The 26,209-nt window shown below is 41.6% G+C and overlaps 1 protein-coding gene across 1 annotated transcript in view; it reads right to left on the reverse strand.

Moving 5' to 3' along the window:
* Positions 1-26,209, reverse strand: part of wwox (WW domain containing oxidoreductase) — a 205,695-nt gene that overhangs the window by 63,588 nt on the left and 115,898 nt on the right. The gene's annotated exons all lie outside the window — the stretch shown is intronic.

The raw sequence follows: 26,209 nt of genomic DNA on the forward strand, positions 1-26,209 counted from the left end.
TCAGATTTGTAGTAGCGTTGAACAGATTATTACATCTTTTTTGCTATCTCTGACTTCATTTTAGACACCTTAAAGAGACTAAAAATAGCTAACTTTGAGTATTCTTCAGTCAGCAACAACCATCACACTGAAGGGTGTTTGTCAGTGAAAACTAGCACCGGTTAGTGTGGTACGCTGGTCACCAGCCAATTTTCCCTCCTTACATATTTTTGACATATAGGAACAAATGACTCTCTGTTCTTATTTCACAGTGATTCAAGTTTTCTTTGATACCAAAAATCTTTTCTACTGTTCATTGCGCTAAAATCTAATGTAAATGTGCAAAGACATTTGAGAGATTCAGGTTAAAGTTTGAGTTCTTGATTACAGGTAGAGTGAAAGAGAGAAAAATAAGCTATTTTTTTTATTGCACTAGTAGTGTAAGAGGTTAATAAGCAGAAAGGAATGGGGTTAGAGGGCAGAAAGTCTTTGGTGGAAATCTCCCCTAACTTTCCTTGCGGGAGGACATCAAACCAACACACCTGCTTCCCAGACCAGTCCCCTCAGCGCTGCTCCGACTTTCCCTGCCGCCCCCACAGACTCGCACACTCTCAATCCATTTTACAAACAAAAAACAATCACTGTACACGTAAATGCACACATGCGCGTCTGTGCACACAGTCCCATTCCTCATTACACACACTGCAAGAGCGCAGTAGTGAGAGATCGCGGAGACTGAACGGGAGCCGTACTTTGGTGTAATGGGAGGAAATGTTGGTGTTTCATCTGGAATTGATGAAGTCTTGTTTCAGCGGCTCTCCCTGGAGCAGAGCCGCTGAGCGCTGGCAGAGTAAATGAAAGGAGCAGCGGAGACCGGACCAGAGGAGCAGAGAGAGCCAAGTCAATAGAGCTGCTGGAGGATCATACAGAGACTCTCACAGTTGGAATAGGGGAGGGCTGCTTCACATAAGACTCATGAAACATGATATTAGTAACAGAATACCAATACAGACTGAGAGTTTCATAAGCTTGAAAAAACCTAAACAGTAGTTTTGCTGTGGTATACAGAGACATATTTAGTTTTTTCTGATTTTTGACTAAAACCAGTAGGTTCCTTTCACCAATTTTTTCTATCATTAAACAATTTGCCATGAGTATCATTATTTTTTCAGTTTATTCATTCTCATCCATAAAAGCTTCTTCACACTGACATCTGCTAAACCCTGGGCGGGTAAATAAAGACGAGCAAGAGAAGACGTATTTTGAATGATGTAAGAGGTCTCAGATCTTATAAAGCCGACATAGAGGCTGATGTAAATGCTTGTTCTAATATAACCCTGGTGTTAGGGGGTGTGCAGAAGTAGATTTAAGTGCTTGTTATAATCAGGATCAACTCTGAATGTCTGTCCTCGCCAGTCAGAGCGTGTTGTCTCAGGTTAAGCAGAAAGAGATAAAAGGAGGAGGAGGAGGTCACCTCTACAGACAGACCACAATAAAGAATACTAAAGAAAAGACAGATAATACAGGCTCGACTTTTACCTTGTTAAAATAAAAATAATACAAAGCCGCGACCCACTATGGATAAGCGGTAGAAAATGACTGACTGACTGACTGACAAAGCATAGTGAAAAAAGTACAGTGCCCTCCAAATGTGTTGGAAAACTTACAACATCCTATAAAAAATGTTTTAGACGGTACATAATAGGTAAAAATATTATAGTACATAGGCCAGTTCCTCTTAGCCACTCTTCAAAATAGGAAAGACAAGAGATCATGCCATTCATGTGAGGCAGATGTGTGTTAATCTACATAAAAGTCAAGATATGGCTACAAGAAAATAGATTCTCACCTAAACTTGCCCATATCAAGAGCCAGAGCTATAATTAAAAAGTTTAAAACAACTGCAACTGTAGAGACAAGTCTGGATGAGGACTCATATCTATCCTATCCCCACATACAGAGGTGGGTGTTAAGAGAAGTAAAAAATTTATAAAACACCCCTTACTTATTGGTACTCCTGCTACAAATCCTTGTCCTATTATCAACAAATGATGTGAATTTTGCTAAACACTACTGTAATGTTTTAGGATTAAACTTTACTGCAAATCTCCAGGTGGGTCTGTAAGTATTAAAGCATCTGATATCCACTGTTGGGTTTGTTGAAGAATCTATGGTGCTGTTGGCCTGTTTCTCTTCCAAGGCCCTGGGAATCGTGTTAGAGTGCATGGCATCATGAACTATCAGAAATACCATGACAGTATTATTTGAAATCTGGTGACGTCAACTTGTAGCCTGAAAAAGGGGTCGAAATTGGGTCTTTGAGGAGGATAATGAACCAAAGCATGACCAAATCAACATAGAAATGGTTCACTAGACACAAAATCAATCTTTTTTTCATGGCCAAGTCTCCAGTCCTAAATTGTGAAGACAACAGTAAGGAAAGCTGAAAAGAAGAGAGCCTCATGGAGAGCCCAGTTTTTTTTATGTCTTCATTTGAAAGATTGTGGCAACACAATGAACACAGAGCAACTTACTGGTTTGGGGTCACAGAAACCATTTCATCCAAAAATTCTTTGAATTTGTAAATTGTAGCAAAAAAGTTTAGATATAATTTCAATCTGAAAAGACTCACAAAGAGAGGGTATGCAATTAGAAAAGTTTTAATGAAATTACATAATTATATCTTTGGCGCTCAGACCTGGGATGCTGTGAATGATATGAGTTAAGATGTTTAACATGTTTACCTTCAACCATATCAGAAGATGCTGATACTTCCTTTGCTTCCCCCTTCCACCTGTGTGTCTCAAGAAGTCAAGTGAAGATGCAACTGGAGAGACTGAATAGGAATAAGGCTGCAGGTCCAGATCATGTCAGCCCTAGAGTCCTAAAGGCCTGTGCAGAGCAGCTATGTGGGATTCTGCAGCACCTCTACAATCTTAGCCTGGCCCAGAAGAAGGTTCCGGTGTTGTGGAAGACCTCCTGTCTTGTTCCGATACCAAAGAAAACTCACCCATCAGTCCTCAATGACTATAGACCTGTTGCCCTGATATCTCACATCATGAAGGTCCTAGAGAGACTCCTGTTGGCCCACCTGAGTAAGCAAACAGTAAACCATCAGGACCCCCTTCAGTTTGCTTATCGCCATGGAGTTGGAGTTGAAGATGCCATCATACACCTGCTTCAACAAACCCACTGTCATCTGGACAAAGCCAGCAGCACTGTGAGGATCATGTTCTTTGATTTCTCCAGGGCATTTAATACAATCCAACTTGATTTTCTTTGTCAGAAACTCCAGAAGACTCAGGTGGAGGCCTCAACAATCTCCTGGATCAAAGACTACCTGACAAACAGACCACAGTTTGTGAGACTGAAGGGTTGTGAGTCTAACCAGGTAGTCAGCAGCACAGGAGCACCACAGGGGACTGTACTCTCACCATTCCTTTTCACTCTGTACACCTCAGACTTCCAGTACAAGACAGACTCCTGTCATCTGCAGAAATACTCGGATGATTCTGCAGTCGTGGGGTGGATCAGAGATGAACAAGAAGCTGAGTACAGGAAGGTGGTGGACCGCTTTGTGGCATGGTGTGGAAACAATCATCTCATTTTGAACGTGACTAAAACAAAGGAGATGATTGTAGATTTTAAGAGAAACAGGAATAAGTCAAAAACTATTTCTATCATGGGAGAAGAAGTGGAGGTGGTGGAGGAGTATAAATACCTCGGTGTTCACCTGGACAACAGACTAGAGTGGAGATGCAACTGTGAAGCCATCTACAAGAAGGGACAGAGTAGATTGTACTTCTTGAGGACGCTTAGGTCCTTCGGTGTTTGCAGCAAGATGCTGCATATCTTCTATAAGTATGTGGTGGAGAGTGTGATCTCTTCTGCCATCATCTGCTGGAGAAGCAGCATCAGAGCCAGGGACTAAAAAAAGCTCAACAAGCTGATAAAAAAAGCTGGCTCTGTTCTGGGGACTCCTCTGGAACCTCTGGAGATCATGGTGCAAAGAAGGATTCTTCGTAAAATGAAGAACATTATGGAGAACCCTGAGCATCTTCTTCATGAGACTGCCATCAGCCATCAGCATCTACAACGGCTCTTTGAGGAAACCCTCATAATGAGCTACAACAACATTTAATTTCCCTTTGGGATTAATAAAGTATTTTTGAATTGAATTGAATTGAATTGAATTGAATGAACATTTGTAAGGTTTAGATTTAGAGATGTCTTCCCCCCAATCCGACACTGGTGGTGGATTGGCGGCCAGGGAGCGAGGAAGCCAGGAGTAGATATGAAGGAAGATGGTGGAGGTGGGGTGGAGGAGGGATGAGCTCAGCTGACAAGCGAGGAGGAACACAGCCGAAGGTCCTTTAAAAACCAGGCGTCGGAAGGTGATTGGATGATGAATCAGGCGGACAGCATGCTGATTGGAAGGCCGGGAGACACACGGGGAAGTCATGGACGGTGGAGACGGCGAGGGGGAGTCTTTCATTCTGAATTTTCGTTTAAACTCCATTTCATCTGAAAACAAAACTTTTATATGTAACACGCTGGGAAGAGAACAAGGTTTCCAAGACTAAAATGCTATATAAAGCACTGCAGAAACAAGCAAACAAAACAGGGCACTATATAAAAGTAGTAAAAAAAAGAAAATGGCAAGTTGTACAGTAAAAATGTGTCTAATACACAAAAAAAAAGCCGTAAAATAATTTTACAAATAATATCATCCCTCACTATCACTATAGATTGACACTAAATTCACACAAACTGACAAAGTATATTATATATCGGTAACATTGTTAGTGAGTACTCACAATACAAGATGAAGCTGTTCAGACAAGAGGAGGGAATTAAACCAAATAAAAACACGCATGTTTCTAGTGAACAAAGGAAGTTAGTCATACAATCATCTGTAAATGGGGGAGCTTACTAACACACAGAAAAAAGGGAAATGGTAAATGTTTTATCCACAAATGACCAGAAATAATACTTAAAGCACAGAGCTGCAGTCATCATGAGCACACATCTCACAGCAGATATGTTGTGGAGTACACAGTGCCATCTCAGCCTAACTGGGCAATGAGAGGAGAGATTAATTAACATTTTTATGTAAATGAGGCATTTGTGTCTAATTATTTCTGTTATTCCAGCAGCAGCAGGCTTTGATGTGCCAGCGGTGGATTTAAATAGGAGGGAGATTTCCATCACATCCTCCCTCTGCATCACAGCCAGGCAAGAGACAGAGACAGCTGAGATTACATGTGCCGCTGGGACAGAAACACACTCACAGTCACACACACATTTTCACAGTTATTTCACCTCAGAGGGGAAGTCCTCGTTGCCAGTGCTCACACTTGAGCCTTCACATGTTTACAAACTCACAGTAACACCTCCTTCTCCTCCCAGCTGAGGCAGTCAAGTGTCAGAGATGAGAGACCCTTAATTGGCATGGTGTTCATCTGAGGGAGATGTTTGGGGGGTTGGGGGACTCCATGGCCTGCTTGGTGCTGGTTTATGGGCTGATATTAAAGGATGTTAAAGTACATACAGGGGATAAACTTTTACAAGCTGAACTTATAGCCAGAAACATGGGCAGTGTCGTAAAGAGCCAATGTACATGCTGCTCACTCTGACCCGCCACTTGTGACTTCTGGTCATATAGTGACAATAACATTGTAACTGGGGGAAAAGTAACATTTATAATAGGGCTGCAGGTAGAGTGGGCAAAAACATAATCATGTTTTTTTACATTAAAACAGGATTTCATCAAAATTTCTATACATAAAAACATATTTGTAAAGAAAAAAATATAAAACAGAGCATATAGGCCAAAGAGTTTTGTCCACTATACGTTCAAAGGCAAATAATGTAATTGACAATCAGATAAAGCACAGTCTTACAACATTAAGGATGTACCATCATGAACATTTTGTATCATAGCATTTTACAAGCAACGAACACATACACCTGGCTTCTATAGTGGAGGTCTGAAAAGAGGTTATCTCAGGTCATTTGGTAACTTGACGCTTTAAAATACACATTTATTTAATTGTGTCAGGATGGTATCATTATCTTAGCTGTCATGAAGAGTATAAGCAAACTTTCAGCTACAATATTAATTGTCAAAGCTTTCAGCAACCTAAACATACAAACTAGAACATCCTAAAGATTGTAAAATAATAGCTGAAGGTAAAATTACTTACCATTAGTAGGCAAGTAGTGTCTACACAATGTGTTTGAGGGACAATAAAAGTGCTAATTAGCACGGTAGGTAAATCCAGTTTCATGTCAATTTTGAAGCTGTAAGACTAATTATTACCATATTTTTACCACTGTAATTATAAAAATCGGTAATGTTTTAACCTCTGTTACATAAGGACTAGTCTATGAAGCCAAAGAAAAAGAAGGGAAACAAAACTGATGATTCAGAACAAAAGCATAAAGTGCATAAAATGCGTCTTATTGACAATCCCAGTCAATCCCAGTTGGCATATCAAAAACACATTCCAATCCCACACAATCTAATAAAAGTGTTATCACCCACTCCTACCTGCATGATGTATTTACCATATAGGATTCACCATATTTAAAATTCTGTCTTTATTCAAATTAAACCCTTTAACGCAGTGGCGAACAGCGACTATGACACTTCTCGCTGACCCTCCTTCTCCCTGCAAGATTTTAAAAAGCTCTCCAACAGCTCTCCTTTAATATGCTCCCACAGTTGGGCTTGGCGCCTTTGTTCCAGTGAAAGGAAGTCAGCATGCTTCCTCATACCAAGACATTTTGGAAAATGTCATGCTTCCAACTTCGCAGTAACAGTTTGAAGATGACGTCACCCTATTTTACAATCACAGCACACTAGTGCACAAAGAAAGTTCCATGAAGACATGGATGAGTGAGATGGTGTGGAAGAACTTGGCTGGCTTGCACAGAGTGTAGACCTCAACCCAACAGAGACTGTGAGCCAGCCTTCTCCTCCAACATCAGTGTCTGACCTCACAAATGAACTTCTGGAACAATGGTCATAAATTCCCATAATACAGAGATGAAGCTGTTAGTATGATGGTCAATATATCAAATTCATTGAATAATGAATAGGATGTCAATCAAGTTCATTTGTGTGTGAAGCAAACAAGCAAATACATTCAGCAATATGTATAATGTATATAAATGAAGACCAATTCTGCTCATCCTTTTTTGACAGCTACACAGTGAAAGCATGCTAAGAATTGTGCTGGCAAGTCTCATGACTTCTTAAAAGCACATCAAGCTGTAGTTTTCTAACACAACCTGTCAAACTTGCTTTCCTTCTTTTGTAACGGCAACAGCCAAAATGTAGTTTTTACAAAAACGACACTGTGCAATGTTCAGAATCTCTCCTTGCCAAATATGTCTTGTTTGTTCAGTCATCTCTTTGTTAAGTCCTTGTTGCTTCTGGGTCCAAGCCAGTTTTCTTTCCCAAACAACTCCTCTATAAATTTAGAAAACTGTGAATTAAAATTACTTACACTTACTTACACTCCTCCCTCTAACCTGCTATCAAAAGTGTTCGTTTGCTCACGAGCTTTCTGGATCGGTGGGAGGAGTGTAAGTGAGTAATATGTTTAAGACTTTTAGGAGAAACCAAACTCTAAGTGCATCAGATAAAGAAAAGCCTGAAGAGAGAATTTCTATATGTAGGTTGCAAAATTATCATTTTAAACATCTCACAAGAAAGATGTAAAAATGACCTACATTTAATAAACTAGTTGGTGCACAATAAAATCAATAATAAATGCAATATATCTCCAAAGGAACCTAAAATACCTAAAACTCTATTTTTTATCCAAAACAAGAAAAATTGTGTATACAAAAATTACAATGTGCAATTTTTGTATAACTTTGAAATTATTTCTAATAAATAAATCCGTATTTATGTTTTTTTGTTCACTAAAGCTGTGTTTGTGTGATCTCTACCATTCTTACATGAGTCACATTTCAAAAGCATTATTGAGAGCAATAATTAGATCTAATATGTTAAATATGTCTAATTGTCATGGATTGGTTTTGCTCAGGTTATTATTTAATCTTGTTTGATTGTTTCTCAGATTTAAATTTCTTTTAACTCAGGAAGGGGATGTATCAGAGAAGAGGTGTAAGCCTAAAACAGGAGACACTGGGTAACACTACCTGGCCTGATTTTATGAGGAAGGATGGATTTATAAGGAAGGATCAATGGTCCAAAAGAGTGATAGAGGAGTTCTGACCAAAAGACAGAGAAGAAACAAAGTGTTTTTGACTCTGGGAGACGAAAAGATCCAAGAACTGTGTGCAAGCAGAGATCAGACAAACTGAAACTGATTCCTCAAGGGTTTTTTTTAGTCTAATCCTACAAGTGTTCCTCACAAGCCTTCTCTCATAAGCTGAAACCTTGAGCCAAACATTGTGGTGATACTGTGTCATTTTGTACCTTTGGGGCCCAACAAATAATAACTATGCCTCTGTTTTATAACTCCTGACATCCAACATATCTCCTTTGTATCTCAGCATTATGCCAAAAACTTTTTGTTAAAAAAGACACACTCTTTCACACACAAACACACTTGCTGGATACAGCAGCATTTGCCTTTTCATGCATTTGTAAGTATTTTTGAAATATTACTACTTTATTGCCATGCTAGGAAAGGCACTTGCAGAATAGGAGCTTCCTAGTTTTATTATTTTGAATGGAGCAGGACTTGAACATGCACGTAAGTATGAGGATATCATATCATTAAATGTCCAGAAATGCTTGTTCTCAATGACTGAAACATAGGACCATTCATAAACGTGAGTTTGTTTTTTTCCAGCTCCTTTTTATGCTTCACAGTTCTTTTCCTGTATTGTAGAGTGGAACCTGTGTCTTTTAAAGGTTGTTGCAGCAAAATATCTACAGATCAGAAGGTTTTTTGTTTTTTTTTACAGATTACAGGCAAAGCAATATGAGGACCATTGTATGAGAACATATAACACGAGATGTTTTGAGTATTCCATCACGCTGCTCTCTCCAGATTCACAGCCTAAATGCTTATGTTACAAGTTCAGCTCTTCTGAATGCTTCATTTTAAATTTCTAGAGCTGAGGTCTGCTCATAGAGGCCATTGATTTAGAGACAAGCTGCCTTGACTGATTGCTGAAAGGAAACAGTGGCATTATGGGCATCTGTGTGCGTGAACGCATGTGTGACAGCGTATGTGTGACAGCGTGAGTCTAGAAAGAGGGAAAGCGGATATTAGCCTGATGAAGTCATACAGAAAATCAATGTAGTATTGAAAGAAGAAAAATGCCCTGCCCATGAGTGGTTGCACACAGGCATGTGAGCATGTACATAGTTAACAATGAAACAAACTATGATGCACAAAAACAGACAACAGAGTGACAACTGAGTCAATGATGTGTCAGTGTACTGAAAGAGATTCACAAATGTCCAGTTTTACAGTTGGTTCAAAATAACAGCAGTCCACCTAGACTAATCAGATCAATCGCTGTTTTTGGTAGAAATCATATCAACACATGGCAAATAATTTAGGTGCAGTAGAGTCATAGAAAACCAACAGAACCAACATCCATTACACGCGTTCTCCTGAGTCTGTGTAATTGAATAACTGATTGAAAGAAGCGTGTTCAAAATAATAGCTATGTGGAGTTCAGATACTGAGATTATTTATTCTGTGAAGAAACAGGTGTCAATCAGGTGGCCATTATTTAAGGATGATGCCAGCACATGTTGTACATGCATTTCTCTCTGAAAACCCGACACAAATGGGTCATTGTTCAGAGGAACAGCATATTTTGATTAAAATGTTGATTAGAGAGGGGAAAACAAAGAAGGGCAGAAAATAATAGACTGCTCAGTTAAAATTATCTCCAGTGCTTTAAAATGTAACGCAAAAGCATAGAAATGTGGAAGAAAACGAAAGACTAATATTCAAATGGATTGAAGAATATTGGCAAAAAGCCCCTGCAAAGTCCCAGTGTTAAAAAAAAAGACGTGTTATAGAGGATGCAACTAGCCAAAGAACACATCAACTGTCCATCTGGTCCAAGGGCCAAAGACAGTTTGTCACTCAACCACCAAACACTGAATTGAAGCCACAATCCACTCTGAAGACAGTGAAGCATGGTGGTACAATCATCATATGGTGTTGTTTCTCTTACTATGGTGTCGGGCATATTTATCACATTCAGATGTGAAGCACTTCTCAGAAGCAGTGCAAATACAACTTAATATTAGTTTAGTGATTCACAGGAATGATAAATCCTGAAGGTTTTTCCGTTTGTACAGTAAATACTTGAGTTTGTAATGAAACTTTCATTTTTTTCCTTTTCTCTAATGTGATTATAAGGTTGGTACAGTTTTCTTCAAGGTTTGATTTAGAAACTAATGTGCAGTGTTCCTAATATATGAAAGTAAAAACTAATGTAACGATTTTGAGCTTTAAACACACCGTTATTATTTTGAAGACAACTGTATGTCTCTAGCATTATGCGTTCTAAGTTTCCCATCAGAGCCAGGACAATCACAGAGCCTTGCAAACTCATTTAAACTCTTGACCTTTTTTAACATTTTGTCACTTTATGTTGGAATATTTGTACTTAAATTATCATTGCTTATTTTAAAACGGTTCTTTATCCTTATGATTTACCATTAAAAGACATTTTCATTTTATTTAGTTTGGTGAACTTTGATAGAAGTGGTTTAAATACTTTTCACATTTATCTTTGAAGTACTTTTATGAGCTATTAACAGAATTGTCTTAGAGTTGCATTTGGGTGGTTGCTATGCAGACTGAGCAGGAACTTGTGTGTGTGTGGAGGAGTTCTGGGAAGCAGTCCGTTGGCACCCCAGCTAATCTTGGTGTCCTTGGATGCCAGATGTGGACGTGTGTGCTGTATCAGTATCTGGACAGAACCAGTTTTATTCAGTAGGACTTGTATTTGTTGAACTGTGTGTAGCCACACCCACGATGCTGTAACATGAGTGTTTTTACTTTCTTTAATAAAGGTCTGTGACACATGGCAGCTTCTCTGAGAGAATGGACTGTCTCTCCCTAGCCAGCCAAAGATAACTTTCACTCGCTTGTGTCTTCATCGCATACCTTCTCTGAGTTTATCAGTGTGTCTAACTCTGACACATTACAACACAAACTTCAATATATTTTTGGGGATCTTATGTGATAGTCCAACACAAAATCTTGCATAACTGTAAAGTGAAAGGTAAATGATAAACGCTTTACAATATTTTTTTACAGCTAAAAATCAGACAAATGTGGTGTTTTACTCATCTACCACTTGATTTTGTTATGAACTTTAACTAGGCCACTCCAACATATGACTATGCTTTGAATCCTTTTGTAGTAGCTCTGGCTGTATGTTTATAATAGGTTTTCATTTAGGATTTTCTTGTATTTATCTCCAACCATCTTTTATTTAACTTCCATTAAACATCTTCCCTGCTCTCAGCTGAAAAAAGGTATCATTAACACAGTATGATGCTGCCATTGCCACGTTTAGCCACAGCAATGGTGTTTTCACAGTTTACTTTCCTCCATACAGAGTTTTGAATGTAGTCTAGGAAGCTTAATCTTACTTTCACTTGATTAGAACAGCTTCTTCCACATGTTAGCGGTGTTACCTTTATGGTCAGTGGTCAAATTGTATCTGGAACTTGATATAGGTTTCTTTCAATAGCTTTTATTCTTAAAACTTGTCTAGAAGCCAGATTTGTGGATTGCATGACCAATAACTCATCTATTGACAAAATCTGCCACCTGCGATGTGGACTTCCTTCAGAGTTACTATCAGCCCCCTTGTCATAATATTATTCTTTGCATATAAAAAAAGGTGACATTTATATGATGTTAAGGTTTTTGGAATAATACATAAAATCCTACTAGAATACATTGAAGCTTGCAAATGTTGACACAACAAAATGTGAAAATGTTCAAGGAGTGGAAAAACCGTATAACACACTGTTTAGACTGCAGGTTTTAGTGCATTAAGAGCCTAGAGAGGCGAGCAGGTTGTGTGTTTAATTCAGACAAACACACACACAAACACACACTGCTGTGTTCACGTCTTGATCTCCACTCCATTCACATCAATTGTTAATAAAGCCAAGGCCCCAGCTGATTACTAAAGATTATTCCAATGTTTATTCTAATCAATAAAGCATTTCTATTCCAGTAGGCTCTCATGTAGATGCTTGAAGGAGAAGCTGAGGTAGGGATGCAAAAAAGGGAAAGGAAGTGACAGAAAGAGGTGGGCATACATCTTAATGACTTGAATCATAGCTTTGTCTCAAGTGTCTTTAGAAGCTTAGAGCTCAAAGGAGATGTTCAGTAGATCATAGCCGCAGGCTACAAGCTCACTATTCCTAACACAAACTTCTTATACACTGGTTGGTTGAGACTGGAGTGGATATTAATTTCACTGACCAAGTAGAAGACAGAGGTCCTCCTTAAAACCATCAGTCACCAGACCTAAGACACTCAGCAGCTATTACTATGGTAATCTGTACCTCAGGCCGGTGTGTGTGTGTGTGTGTGTGTGTGTGTGTGTGTGTGTGTTTGTTCCTGTCTTGGCATCACAGTGAGAACCATTTTCCCGATTTCACCATCAAATTGAGGACCGTTTGTACCAAAGTGAGGACATTTTGCTGGTCCTCACGACCTATTTTACTAACGGTTAGGTTTAAGACTAAGGTATGAATTGACTTTAGGTTAAGGTTAGGGTTAGGTAAGCACTGGTAATTGTTAGGTTTAGGGTTATTGTCAGGATTAGGGCATAGAAAGGGTTGAAAATGACTGAAAATCAATGGATGTCAATGGGAGTCAACACATGGTCCTCACTACATATAGTAAAACAAGAGTGCGTGTGTGTGTGTGTGTGTGTGTGTTTGTGTGTGTGTGTGTGTGTGTGTGTGTGTGTGTGTGTGTGTTGTGTTTGCGTGTGTGTATACAGATGTGTGAATACACATTTAGTTATACTTGGAAGAGGCAAAGACAACAGAGAGGAACTGAGCAAGTACTGTAAGCGTGTATCAACACTCATTAACAGACACACAATTACGTCGTTGCATGCTTATGTTTCTGTTCAACCGGCATATGATGTTCACAGAGTAATTAATCATAAGAGGCGGAGAGTGGGGGAGGAGATGAGGGAGGAAGGGGAAGAGGGTGGGGGAGTCGGAGGGTAGAAAAACATTATGAGTCTGGGTAATTGTCTAATTTTCCTTCAGAGAGCCCAACAAGAAATAAACAAAAAACTGCCACTGCACCATTCGGAGGTTGGAAGACGAGTGGAGACTATTTACTGATTAAAAACAAAAATGAAATATTAAAACAAAGAGCAGATCTGAAAAAAACAAAGAAATGGAAGAAGAGATGTGTATTGTTTGCATTTTGCACAGAATAAACCCAAAGGATCGGTTCCAATGAGAGAGAAGGTGATAAACTATTGGGAAATTTTACTTTTTTCAAACAGAAATGTCCAAAGATCACTGTGTTCGCATAAGGTTTTGTGTCTGTATACTGATTTAATTGCATCATAAGGGGCAACATTGTTATTGGTTTCAGCTGATTTATCTACAGCTATCAAAACACAAACATAAATGATCTCTGGGAAGAGGATGTGGACAGAAGCAAGATATATTCCTAGACTGTAATACGTCCAGTATTATAGTATCTGTTGCTAATATGTTCTGGTTTCCTGCTACCACTCTGCCTGCATTCATAGTATTGGTAGTAAGACCTTGGGGTCTAAAATATGTTCTGAAGCCATTTTTTCAGCACAAACACTTAGTTGGCTACGGCATTTATGACATTTCCGCTGCATCTTGTTTTTTTCATTTTGAAAGCTATAAAACAGTATGCTCACACTTGTTCTACATTAGGATAATTTAATCAAAAAGTAAACACTACACATCGACAGAAAGACGTTAAAAAAAAAAGGAGTCTACCTCTAATTATACACCACTAACTATGACTCAGACAGATGTGCAAAAAAGTTATATGTAAGTAGATAATCAAGATGGGCACAAACATATACACACATCTAAATACCTGCTGTCTCACAGATCTATGCTCCTAATTGTTTTTTACAAACACAGCACATCTTGTATTTTTAAAGCTTTTGGTATAGAAGGAAAAAGACAACAACATTGAGGATCAGAGGTATTACCTCTAATCTCAATCTCACTGCATGGACAGAATAAATTGAACAAGATGGCCCTGAAAGTGACAAATCATACATACATAGACAGACTGGCGCCAACTTGTTAGCCTTCGGTCACTCGTTCCCAGTTCTGCTCACGGAAGCACTTTACTTTAAAGCTCTCTTTTCAGCGGGATAAAATAACAAGGCAAAAGTGTGAAAACAACTTAAACTTACCTGCACTTCAGTAAAAGCTGTTTCTTCCCCCAAAATTAATTGCTTCTTACCAGGGACACTGAGTGCACATGACAGTGAAAGTCAAAGAGGTAGGAAGGCATCGCCTCCATGCTCCTTTGTTCGGTAAATGACTAAATATTTAATGTTCCAGGGCTCTTAAGATTAAAGGTAACATGTTGTCAGTAATAGCGCAGCTACTTCAAAGGATGTAAATTATGCATTTCTTCCTTTAGCAGAGAAATCAAAGCAGGTAATGAAGATTAAAGTTTGTAGACCTCCACATTCTCTTTGGCTGGGGAAACAGGAGGAGAGGAGACGAACGGAGAGCCAGAGGACCTGCATTAAGGAAGGTTAATCTATTCCGACCACGGGTTATCTGATTAAAGAATCATTGTGTTCATTTAATCTGTTTCAGTGAAGCTGGTTTATGGAGCAGGAAGATAGTGGCGAAGCTAACCTCCACAGTTGAAAGGCGCTGCAGCCAGCGTGGCTATCAAAGAAATACATGACTTTAGGGATCATAAGGTACGCACATAGAAGGACTGCATTACACATTCCTCTTAGATTTTTTTCGTGGTAAAAAAAAAAGTGGTTGGAGAATGGATAGAAGACCAAAAACTAAACTGTATCTGGATTAAGAATATTTACAGTGCAGTGGGTTGGGTTATATTTGATCGTCATGATCCCGAGTGTTTGGATTTTCTTTTGTTTATCTCCTCCATCTTTTCTTTCAACTCTCTCCTTCTCTTCCACCTGTTCAACATCTGCTGATCTTGGTCTGGGTACAAGAGGACCAGCAGGACTCTTCCACCTCACCAGATTGTAATGTCCTTTGGTTGCTGCAGTTCAGGCTCAGTGATTTTTGCTGGTTGTTTGTGCTACAGATTACCACGGCCCGTCCTTTGGAATCCTCAGCTCAATACAGTATCTTCGCTGGTCAGTCAATCACTATCCTCCATGCTTACCTGCATGGCTACCCAACAGTAGCTGCTGTCTTATTATATATGCTTGTAGTGAACTTTAAAATTACTACCAGCCAATCTGCCACTCCAAGATAATCCTCCAATACATCTTTTCCCACCTCTGTAGAGCTCCCCTCATTGCTAAATTCTTGGAATATTTACCATCAACTTGACAACTGAACTGACTGCAATCACGTACTGCATACAGAATCAAAGAAAACACACGCCAAAAGTGCCACAGTGCATCTTGTCAATTAACGCACATAAACTGGGAGTTTTTACCAGATTTCAAACATTAAGAAAAGCATTACTGCTTCTAAAAAGATCAGACACAAAATGATTTGTTGGGCACCAGGTCTTGGAGCATTGGCCATCGACCAGTTTGGATTAGCTTTCAAAAAATAATACCCATATATGTTTTTGACACAGGTCTTACACAATGTGTGTTGCCAATTAAGTCTCTCAAACATCTGACAATGATACACACTCGCCTGTTTTCCTCTATTTTATTTACTACAGGTCCTTCTCAAAATATTAGCATATTGTGATAAAGTTCATTATTTTCCATAATGTCATGATGAAAATTTAACATTCATATATTTTAGATTCATTGCACACTAACTGAAATATTTCAGGTCTTTTATTGTCTTAATATGGATGATTTTGGCATACAGCTCATGAAAACCCAAAATTACTGTCTCACAAAATTAGCATATCATTAAAAGGGTCTCTAAACGAGCTATGAACCTAATCATCTGAATCAACGAGTTAACTCTAAACACCTGCAAAAGATTCCTGAGGCTTTTAAAACTCCCAGCCTGGTTCATCACTCAAAACCCCAATCATGGGTAAGACTGCAGACCTGACTGCTGTCCAGAAGGCCACTATTGACACCCTCAAGCAAGAGGCTAAGACACAGAAAGAAATTTCTGAACGAATAGGCTGTTCCCAGAGTGCTGTATCAAGGCACCTCAGTGGGAAGTCTGTGGGAAGGAAAAACTGTGGCAGAAAACGCTGCACAACGAGAAGAGGTGACCGGACCCTGAGGAAGATTGTGGAGAAGGGCCGATTCCAGACCTTGGGGGACCTGCGGAAGCAGTGGACTGAGTCTGGAGTAGAAACATCCAGAGCCACCGTGCACAAGCGTGTGCAGGAAATGGGCTACAGGTGCCGCATTCCCCAGGTCAAGCCACTTTTGAACCAGAAACAGCGGCAGAAGCGCCTGACCTGGGCTACAGAGAAGCAGCACTGGACTGTTGCTCAGTGGTCCAAAGTACTTTTTTCGGATGAAAGCAAATTCTGCATGTCATTCGGAAATCAAGGTGCCAGAGTCTGGAGGAAGACTGGGGAGAAGGAAATGCCAAAATGCCAGAAGTCCAGTGACAAGTACCCACAGTCAGTGATGGTCTGGGGTGCCGTGTCAGCTGCTGGTGTTGGTCCACTGTGTTTTATCAAGGGCAGGGTCAATGCAGCTAGCTATCAGGAGATTGTGGAGCACTTCATGCTTCCATCTGCTGAAAAGCTTTATGGAGATGAAGATTTCATTTTTCAGCACGACCTGGCACCTGCTCACAGTGCCAAAACCACTGGTAAATGGTTTACTGACCATGGTATCACTATGCTCAATTGGCCTGCCAACTCTCCTGACCTGAACCCCATAGAGAATCTGTGGGATATTGTGAAGAGAACGTTGAGAGACTCAAGACCCAACACTCTGGATGAGCTAAAGGCCGCTATCGAAGCATCCTGGGCCTCCATAAGACCTCAGCAGTGCCACAGGCTGATTGCCTCCATGCCACGCCGCATTGAAGCAGTCATTTCTGCAAAAGGATTCCCGACCAAGTATTGAGTGCATAACTGTACATGATTATTTGGAGGTTGACGTTTTTTGTATTAAAAACACTTTTCTTTTATTGGTTGGATGAAATATGCTAATTTTGTGAGACAGTAATTTTGGGTTTTCATGAGCTGTATGCCAAAATCCTCCGTATTAAGACAATAAAAGACCTGAAATATTTCAGTTAGTGTGCAATGAATCTAAAATATATGAATGTTAAATTTCCATCATTACATTATGGAAAATAATGAACTTTATCACAATATGCAAATATTTTGAGAAGGACCTGTACATAAAATGTGCTTTCACAACAAGCAACATTTCCAGGAACCATGAAAGTTTTTTGAGGCTTTTATTACCACCTCTCTGTTTCCCCAGCACTTACCAGGATAAAAACTAATTACAAGGGTAGACATTTACCCCAGAAAGAAGCTCCCATACGAAAGTAGTAGTTATTCATTTAGCAGGAACGTTTGGATGAAGAGTGCTAGGCAGGTCAAAGTGGTTGAATTTTTAAAACATTTTTAACAATCACTCGTTCAAAGTAAAACAACTACAATCTCAGTGGAAACTTCACAGATGTTTGAGAAGCAGCGTGCTGCATTTTCTGCAGGTGTGTGGTTAATGTTCCCCTGTGACATATATCTCAGGATTCATTTATTAAATATCGGTGAACGTTCAAACCTTCTTTGACTTTGAAGTGAGTCTAACACAGTTTTACAAAGTAAACCCTGTGAGTTTATAAGAGAAATATTGGGTTTTAGTCCCGACTAAATTCTCTTTTCTTCCTTCTGTGGCTCCAAACGTCAGCATCTTAAAAATCCTTTTAATTTTTTTTACTTTTACACCTTTTCAGTGTTCAATATAGTGGCAAGTATAGAAGTGAAGTCTTAAAATGGTCAAGTTATTAAGGACATGTTTAAATAAGAGTCTGTGGACACTTTGAAACTGCTTTGAAATATAAACAATGAAGTCTATGAGTTGTAGTTGAATGCACCATATAATCAAACCTGGTGGGAAACCCCTCCAGATGGAAAGATGGAGTCCCTTTAGACACAATACTGGTGTATGTTCATGTTTGCTGCTATAAAGAATGCCATAGTGTTTGCAGCTGGCTTAATACTACAGGCATCATTCCAGGTCAGTAAGTTCAATGTAGAGCGAGTCATGTACCTTGTCACTGTTGTCAAACAGCTTTGGATCAGTCCATTTTTTCTTTCTCGATCCTCCCCATAGCTGTATGAGGAACCCTAATGTTCCCAAGGGGCAGACTTCAGTTATGTGGGAAAGTTTCCATACTCCATTCAGTTTCCATACTACGGCTCAACGTAGAATTCGTCATTTTAGTTCAGTACACAAACAATCAGCATGTTTACATGGTTATAAACATGCAGACCATGTTTATTTGATACACATGCTTGCCGAACCGAATGGGCTGCACCGACAACTTTTGGCATAAATACATATACTGTTACACACCCAAGTGAAGTCGCTGTGACAGCTTCATCGGTTCTTCTTATATTGCAGAAAATCCTGACTTATAGATCCATGTTCAAAGCATCCCTCCCAAACTCAGTAGACATGACTGGGGTGGAAAAGCTTACCAACAACGGCCAGGATGTATAAAAGTTTAAGGTCTCAAAGTCAAAATGTGCCTTTACAATACCCCTTCGTACACAGCATCCAATTTCTGTCACATTTGTAAAAGTTCCACCAGAGAAAAATAATTGAATTGTACAATGGTAACATTGAAGGAATTAAATAAAATATAAAAATAATAAAATAAAAATATAAAATTAAGCCAAGCAGGTCTTTTTGTGTGTGATGACTCCCTCTTTGACTCAGAAGAATGCAGAATTTGTCCTAAGATAAACCACAAACATTTAGGAAATCCCACCATAAACATCCGACTCATAGTGACTGTTCAAGCTAATAACTGTGTTGCTTATAATTTGGTTCGAAGGTGCTTTGGGATCAATAAAAGTATTTCCTCTTCCACCCATCACCAATCTAAACCAACAGATCTACAACTCTCTTCTGTGTATTTCTGTTCAAACAGCACGCTTGTAAAGCCGAAACAGTGTCGAGAGAGGCACAAATGCAAAGTGAACAGAGCTCTGTGTTATTCTATTGGAATCAAATTCCTCCTTAACTGAACATAGACTTATCGATCCGTAAGAAACTACACAGGAGCAACCTCCAAGTGAGGTAATGTGTGTGTGAGGGAGAGAGAGTGCGGATGAGGGAGAGAGGGAAAGAAAGGGGTAAATAACATCTTCATCTCCACTCGTGTCTGCAGCAGCCAGTCAGTCAGGCATCATTAATCCAGTGAGGAGCCCCATCCGTGGTGGATTGGTTCATTTTACAACACTACAGTACTGTCTAAATATTGACAAAGCTCTACTGTCTGGACTATTGACTGTCATCAGAATGCTCCCTCTTCAGAGTGCAGTTAAAAAAAGGAACTGAGTATTGCTGCTGAGTGTGTATGTGTGTGTGGGAACACTCAGCAGCATCTGGTTCCAGCTGCACAGGTTACAACAAAAACACATAAACATGCCTAACAATTACAAAGAAACTATGGATGTTGAAATCAGATCCCAGGTTTTGGAATGGGATTTGAATCGATGTGTTTTTAAATTATTAGTTTTTGCCTCAAAATTGAACTAAATGACAACCCAATGGGGAGAGGCGGCAGGCTGGTGTGGGTTTGCTTGTTGCCCCCCAGCTCAGCTGTCTCGTGTTGGGGTTTACCCCAGTGGATGAGAGGGTCGTATCCCTGCGCCTTCGGGTTGGGGATAGGTCTCTGACTGTCGTCTCGGCCTACGGGCCGAGCGGTAGTGCGGAGTACCCGGCCTTCTTGGTGTCCCTGTCGGGTTGCTGGATAGTGCCCCTCCCGGGGACTCCATTATTCTGCTGGGGGACTTCAACGCCCACGTGGGAAACAACAGTGACACCTGGAGAGGCGTGATTGGGAGGAATGGCCTCCCCAATCTGAATTCGAGCGGTGTTTTGTTATTGGACTTCTGTGCTAATCACGGATTGTCCATAATGAACACCATGTTCAAACACAAGGGTGTCCATCAGTGCACTTGGCACCAGGACACCCTAGGCAGGAGGTCGATGATCGACTTTGTTGTCAGACCTTCGGCCGCATGTTATGGACACTCGGGTGAAGAGAGGGGCTGAGCTGTCCACTGATGACCACCTGGTGGTGAATTGGATCCGCTGGAGGAGGAGAAAGCCGGACAGACTTGGCAGGCCCAAGTGCATAGTGAGGGCCTGCTGGGAACGCCTGGCGGAGCCCTCGGCCAGGGATGTATTCAACTCCCACCTCCGGGAGAGCTTTGAACAGATCCCGGGGGATGTTGGAGACATAGAGTCCGAGTGGACCATGTTCTCCGCATCTATTGTCGATGCTGCTGCCCGTAGCTGTGGCCGTAAGGTCTGCGGTGCCTGTCGCGGCGGCAATCCCAGAACCCGGTGGTGGACACCAGCAGTAAGGGATGCTGTCAAGCTGAAGAAGGAGTCCTATCGGCTGTGGTTGGCTTGTGGGACTCCTGAGGCGGCTGACGGGTACTGTGAGGCCAAGTGTGCCGCGGCCCGGGCGGTGGAAGAGGCAAAAACTCGGGCCTGGGAGGAGTTCAGTGAGGTCATGGAGAAGGACTACCGGTTGGCCTCAAAGCGATTTTGGCAAACCGTCCAGCGCCTCAGGAAGGGGAAGCAGTGCTTTGCCAACACTGTTTATAGTGGGGGTGGGAGACTGCTGACCTCGACTGAGGACATTATCGGGCGTTGGAAGGAGTACTTCGAGGATCTCCTCAATCCTGCCATCACGCATTCCGTGGTGGAAACAGAGGCTGGGGACTCAGGGTTGGACTCTTTCATCACTCGGGCTGAAGTCACCAAGGTGGTTAAAAAGCTCCACGGTGGCAAGGCTTCGGGGGTGGATGAAATCCGCCTGAGTACATCAAATCTCTGGATGTTGTTGGGCTGTCATGGTAGACACGCTTCTTCAACATTGCGTGGCGGTCGGGGACAGTGCCTCTGGACTGGCAGACTGGGGTGGTGCTCCCTCTTCATAAGAAGGGGGACCGGAGGGTGTGTTCCAACTACAGGGGGATCACACTCCTCAGCCTCCCTGGTAAGGCCTACGCCAGGGTATTGGAGAGGAGAGTCCGGCCGATAGTCGAACCTCGGCTTCAGGAGGAGCAGTGTGGTTTTCGTCCCGGCCGTGGAACACTGGGCCAGCTCTATACCCTCTACAGGGTGCTCGAGGGTTCATGGGAGTTTGCCCAACCGGTTCACATGTGTTTTGTGGATCTGGAGAAGGCATTCGACTGTGTCCCTTGTGATGCCCTGTGGGGGGTGCTCCAGAAGTATGGAATCGGGGGCCCTTTATTAGGGGCCATTGGGTCCCTGTACGAGCGGAGCAGGAGTTTGGTCCGCATTGCCGGCACTAAGTCGGACCTGTTCCCAGTGCATGTTGGACTCCGGCAGGGCTGCCCTTTGTCACCGGTCCTGTTCATAACTTTTATGGACAGGATTTCTAGACGCAGCCAAGGGCCGGAGGGGGTCTGATTTGGGGACCAGTGGATTTCGTCTCTTCTTTTTGCGGATGACGTGGTCCTGCTGTCCCCCTCTAGCCAAGACCTACAGCATGCGCTGTGGCGGTTCGCAGCCGAGTGTGAAGCGGCTGGGATGAAGATCAGCTCCTCCAAGTCCGAGGCCATGGTTCTCGACCGGAAAAGGGTGGCTTGTCCTCTTCAGGTTGGAGGGAAGTTCCTGCCTCAAGTGGAGGAGTTTAAGTATCTCAGGGTCTTGTTCACGAGTGAGGGAAAAATGGAGCGGGAGATCGACAGACGGATCGGTGTGGCTGCCGCAGTAATGGGGGCACTGTGCCGGTCCGTTGTGGTGAAGAGAGAGCTGAGCCGAAAAGCAAAGCTCTCAATTTACCGGTCGGTCTACGTTCCTACCCTCACCTATGGCCATGAACTTTGGGTCATGACCGAAAGAACGAGAACCCGGATACAAGCGGCTGAAATCAGCTTCCTCCGTAGGGTGGCCGGGCACTCCCTTAGAGATAGGGTGAGGAGCTCGGCCATCCGGGAGGGGCTCGGAGTAGAGCCGCTGCTCCTCCACATCGAGAGGAGCCAGTTGAGGTGGCTCGGGCATCTATACCAGATGCCTCCTGGATGCCTCCCTCGGGTGGTGTTCCAGGCACGTCCCACCGGGAGGAGGCCCAGGGGACGGCCCAGGACACGCTGGAGGGACTATGTCTCTCAGCTGGCCTGGGAACGCCTTGGGCTCCCCCCGGAGGAGCTGGAGGAGGTGTCTGGGGAGAGGGACATCTGGGCGTCTCTGCTGAGTCGGCTGCCCCCGCGATCACTTATTTTTCAATTCATGACATGGAAAAATTTATAAAAATATCACAACTGAAATGCAGGAGTTGGAAGGTTTATGTCCTTTAGTTAAACTGAGATTGATATTTGGGACAACAAAAACCTGATGATGACATTATTTGACAAAACACATGTAGGATGCATATATATTGTACACAAAAGTGCTGCATCTCCTCTCAGCTTGATTGTTTTCTAAAAATCGCCTAAAATAATTTGCTATCTGCAAACATTTCACAAAGAAAATAAACCAGCTGAATTAAAACCAAAACACATTTAATCAAAACTCAATTCCCCTCGTTCCTCCTGTCATCCTCGTGGACAGCCCACTCCGCTCTGTGTGTCCCACAGCACAAAGTCCTGGCCTGCTGATAATAATTCTTTTTTCATCTCTATGATAAAGAATAAAAGCTGCAACGGGCAAAAACAGGAAAGCATCACCAACACAGCAATAAAAAAAGAGTTGCAGTCGCATTAGATAATAAGTGCAATGCATGTGGATCAATTAATAGCAACAAAGTAATACAAGAACATTTCAGTTTAATATCAGTGATGTAGCCCATGCTTGGACAAGGCTTTTAGAGTCCTACAGCTTTTATCTCTGTGTGCCAGAATGATCACAACTTTCCTAACTGCAGTTGAACACTTTCCTTTTCCAAAAAGAGATGGTAATTATGAGACAAATCACTGTCTCTTTTAAGTGCCAGATGAAAAAGTGTAAATGGGGGAAAATACGCAAGAAATAAAATAAAATCATATTTTTTTTTCTTTCCGTTTTTGGTTAAGTGGCCGGCGAGGGAGAACAGGAAGATATTTAATGCTGCTTAAATATGCAGTGTGATTCTACTTGCTGATTAAATTATAGCAGATGAGCTCTTCTGTTGGCTGGAAACTTGAAAAAGTCCAGAGCTGTTTAAAAATGCATCAAACATGCTGTTGAATTAGCTCTCTGTCTGTGTCTTTCACCGTCTCGATGAGGGGAGGGCAGGGAGGGCTTGGCCATGCTGAGGTGGAGGAGAGGGGAGAAATAAAGGGGGAAACCAACTATTCCACAAATGAGGCTGAAAGGGCTCTGCAGTACAAATATGATAATGGCATAACAGTTCATTTAAATGTTAAACGAAAGCATGAGGAATTGTTTAAGTTAACCCACTCAAACATGTGACAGTGTCTTGGTGTGAGTTTGTGTATGTCTGAGCTTATTAATTAGTGTGTTTGCCAAATGGTCCAAGTGAGAGCCCACTGGGTCCTGTGCTTTGCACTTTTTGCCCTCTTCCTCCTCTCCCTTTCTTCCTCTTCCTCTCCAGAGCCAAGATGCGCATACGTTTCGGGCTGCTTTAATTTCTCTGCTCATAATTGGGCTGAACCACAGGGAGCCCCTCATCCGCTGGGACAACACAGTAAACACGGGTTTATTCTTTCCATCCCTTTCTCCTTGTGTGGGAGAACTGCTCTTGCCCTCTTTCCTCCCTCTCTCCCAAACACATATAGACAAGCACTATACAGCACACTGATCAAACAAATAAACTACAAGCCGAGACGACAAGAAAAACGGGGCTTTGCCCTAACCCTCTATTTCCAGTGATGAACAAAGAAACACAAACCGCTCCGAGCGCCGCTCCCGCTCCGTCAATGACAGAGAAAAAATAAATAAATAATCGAGCGCAAGAGAAACTGTTTGAAGAGTCAGAGGCTTCAGAGTGCACCACATTGCATCAGAGGGCCAATAGACATAGAGTGCTTTCCTACACAGATGGGTAATGAAGGAGGGTGGGAAGTTATTCATAAAAATCTGACCATGTAAGCACTTGTGTAGGGACATGATGTTTAATTTGGAGTTTGAGCAAAAGAAGTTTTCAAGTCCAGCTGCAAATACGGCACAATAATGTCACACTTGAGTGGGCAAACAGGTCAAACCACCTCTCATTGTTGGGGAAAACGAAGTTCAGCGTGGGTCTCGGGCACCCGGTGGGTTAACAGACTGGAAGAGGTTTGGAGCAGTAATAGGTTGTCCAAAAATACACGGCTTATCTTATAGAACATACTTTCATAATTTAGATTCTGCTTGCATATCTGTGTGTGCATGTTTCTGTTTGTGTTGTGTGTGCTTTATGTGCTCTAGAACAGTCCAAGCATGTGCGCGAGATTCTGTTCGTGCACACAGCCTGAATGTGTGGCGGCATGCTCCTAAGATCAGAGGTAGCGACAGCTTTGACAGCAATACCAGCCAGTGGTCTGATCATGGCGATAACCCTTGCTGTCGCCACGAAGTCATCAGAAAGGCTCTACTTCCCTCCTCGCCAGACAGACAGCCGGTCTATGGATGCAGAGGGGGTAGTATGGCGAAAACCTCCAGCCATTATCATTAACACACTCTCCTCATTCCACCACACCAGCACATGAATGGGGATCCAATTGATTCTTTTTCACCTCGGTCCATTTTCCCATCCAGCCCAATACAGAGAGAGGATTTTGTGCTCATCTGCCCTTCCTTGTGTACTTCAAATCGGGGAGAAGACTTATAGAAAGGGAAGGTAAAAAGGAGGGGATCTTTATCAGAAAGCGAATTAACGCTCAAAGTGCTCCATTTGGAAGGTATATCAGTCCAATCCATTAAAAGAGCCTTCAGAAAAGAGCCGGTGTGGAGGACACCTTGAGAGTGAACAGAAGACCTTGCTGAACCAGCACTCTTCACAGAGCGGGAGAGGAAAGTGGGGAAAGAAAACAAGACAGGGTGGGAGTTTGTGCCATGTGCATAATCACCTACTAAATAAGTTAGATTTGATGAAGAAGACAGAAATTACACAAATACATTCAATGCAGCATCTGTAAGAGAACCTAAAAATGTATCTAACAACCATAAATATAGTTAGACACAAAATATAAATGTTCTCTAATTTTCTGTATATTATTTGTTATATTTGCAGGCCTGTGTGCATCTATTTCTGTTAGAACCACACACATACACAAAAACATCTAATCCAGCAGTGAACTTCCATTAATCTTTTCACAGGCAATGTCCTCTGTGGGCCCGACACAGGTAAGGCTGGGGGGAGTGTGGGGTCAGAGGCCAGGGCACTGCTAACCCCATCTGGATGCAGGCCTTGTGAACATTAGCCCCAGACCAGTGGGGGAAAAGTGATATTTGAAAGACATTATGAGCAGAAATCAAAGAAAAACTTTGTAATTTGTTTTTTTTATTTTGTTGCACTCCACACGTATTGGGAATCCTTGATAGACGTAATCTCTACCCTACCGTCACAAACATAAACATGGAGAACAGCAGTGGGACTTTAACTGTAGCTGTGTGCTTTGATCATCTTAGACTAAGATTAAACTTTCCTGTAACAAACCATCCATTATATTTGACATAAAACTAAAGTGAATATGTGTAACATATAATGAAATACATCGCTTGGCATGATTAACTTTGAAATAGGATGATATGTTTTTTAAAAAACATTGAAAATAGGTTGTCAATGCAGCGTTCAGCAAGAAAATTAACTAGTGGGGCTCTATTTGGGAGTGAACTAAAGAGATACTTCATGTTTCTTAAGGGGTACACTTTTTAACCCTTGCAGAAAAGACCAACAACATTTTCTCAAGTAGAGGTGACC

Source organism: Girardinichthys multiradiatus, chromosome 2 (genome assembly GCF_021462225.1).
Source record: "Girardinichthys multiradiatus isolate DD_20200921_A chromosome 2, DD_fGirMul_XY1, whole genome shotgun sequence".
Taxonomy (NCBI): Eukaryota; Metazoa; Chordata; class Actinopteri; order Cyprinodontiformes; family Goodeidae; genus Girardinichthys; species Girardinichthys multiradiatus.